Consider the following 2,155-nt stretch of genomic DNA (forward strand, 5'->3'; position numbering starts at 1 on the left):
TTATATATATATAATAATAATAATTATGACAGCTTATATAGCGCGAACCACAGTAAACTATGCTCTTCGCTCTTTACATATTAACTATGAATAAAACCATACTATTTAAACATCAAATAGGGCAGGGATGTAGCTCAGTCGGTAGCGCGCTGGATTTGTATCCAGTTGGCCGCTGTCAGCGTGAGTTCGTCCCCACGTTCGGCGAGAGATTTATTTCTCAGAGTCAACCCAGGCTTTGTGTGCAGACTCTCCTCGGTGTCCGAACACCCCCGTGTGTACACGCAAGCACAAGACCAAGTGCGCACGAAAAAATCCTGTAATCCATGTCAGAGTTCGGTGGGTTATAGAAACACGAAAATACCCAGCATGCTTCCTCCGAAAACGGCGTATGGCTGCCTAAATGGCGGGGTAAAAAACGGTCATACACGTAAAATTCCACTCGTGCAAAAACCACGAGTGTACGTGGGAGTTTCAGCCCACGAACGCAGAAGAAGAAAAACATCAAATACATATATACATTCCAACAAAATAACGTAACAATAAACTTACAGCAACACATTATCCACTTATGGACAATACCATGCAATAGATGCACAACTCACAATAAATCATGTACAATGAACATTAAAAGATTTCAACTTAAAACACACACACACACACACACACACACACACACACACACACACACACACACACACACACACACACACACACACACACACACACACACACACACACACAAGAACGCTAATGAACTTGAAAGGTTGAATTCAAGTAGAAATGCAAATCATATATATGTGTAAGAACGGTGTTTTAAGAGGCCTTGGAGTGTCTTTTCAGGGGAAAGCGAAAAAGGATTTTTACAGTGTTAGAAAAATTAGCTTTTTTCATCAGTTCTCAAAGTACAAACCATACTTTAAGAGACACATAAAAAGCCATCGTTTTCAGCTCCTGGTGTCTAACTTAAAGATTGGATACGAAGTGCCATCTTCCTTTTTCAAGCTCTAAACATTTGCTAGATTGGCATTTAACCCGTTTTGGGGGGAGCTTAGAAATAAAATGTTTAAAAAGTCGTATATTTACACATTTCCTATGATTTTCAGGCAAAATCTTCCTCTTCAATTTTCCAACATGTACAAAAGCGAGCAAAAATTTTTTTTTACAACTATTTAAATTTTTTTTGTTTTTGTTTACATGTAATACATACTGCGCAAACCAGATCTTTCAGGCGACCATACAAATGTTGAAATGAGGCCTAACATAAATGATAGCAGAAGCACAAACAAAGATTGCAGACGAAGTCAGTAATATCAACGAAATAAATTAAATAAATGAATGAATGAATAAATAAACGAATAAACAAATAAACAAACAAATAAATAAACAAATAAATACATTTTTAATAAAGCCAGACCAACTGAAACGCACAAAGAAAATAGGCCTAGAGTTTACAATAAAACAAATACTAGTACAAGCATAAAACATACATTTCAGACGAAATGAAAAGTATCAAGTAAGTTATAATAAAGAGATGAATAAATCAATCAAACATGACATTTCAGACCGACTCAGACATGACAAGAAAATTATTTAGACTAAAAAATATCTTCCCAAGCGGGGAATCGAACCCCGGCCGTCGCGGTGAGAGCGCGAAATCCTAACCACTAGACCACTTGGGAGATGATATAACTCACGACAACGAAGCACATATCAGTGAGTCAGGTTTGGAACATGTTGAGCTGATTTCTCAGGCACTTAGCACCAGGCATTCAGCGTTGCGGAAAAACTCGTATCCCTGTGTATGAGAAATAGTGAACAGGAATTATGACTACTTCAGCTGTGGAAGAAGCTGAAGAGCTTGTCAAGTTTTATGCTTGAATGTAGTTGTTTGTTTTTGTGATTAATGGATTGATAGATAGATTGATTGATTGATTGATTGATTGATTGATTAATTTATTGATTGATTGCGTGAGTGATTGATTGGTTAATTGGTTAATTTTTTTGTCGATTGATTGATTGATTATTGATTTATTGATTGATTGATTGATTTTGGCTTTTTTTGGGGATTCATTTAATTTTTATGAAGTTTGGAATACTTGCAATAGGTGAAAAAATCTCTCTTATCATAGGATACCTTACACCTAACAGGTTTCAC

The 2,155-nt window shown here is 36.3% G+C and overlaps 1 non-coding gene across 1 annotated transcript; it reads right to left on the bottom strand.

Annotated features, from left to right (window-relative positions):
* Positions 1-1,607: 1,607 nt before the first annotated feature.
* On the bottom strand, positions 1,608-1,679 carry Trnae-cuc (transfer RNA glutamic acid (anticodon CUC)). Its single transcript has one exon. It is a non-coding gene; the product is annotated as a tRNA-Glu (tRNA).
* Between the last annotated feature and the right edge of the window lie 476 nt (positions 1,680-2,155).

Source organism: Littorina saxatilis, linkage group LG7 (assembly GCF_037325665.1).
Source record: "Littorina saxatilis isolate snail1 linkage group LG7, US_GU_Lsax_2.0, whole genome shotgun sequence".
Classification (NCBI taxonomy): Eukaryota; Metazoa; Mollusca; class Gastropoda; order Littorinimorpha; family Littorinidae; genus Littorina; species Littorina saxatilis.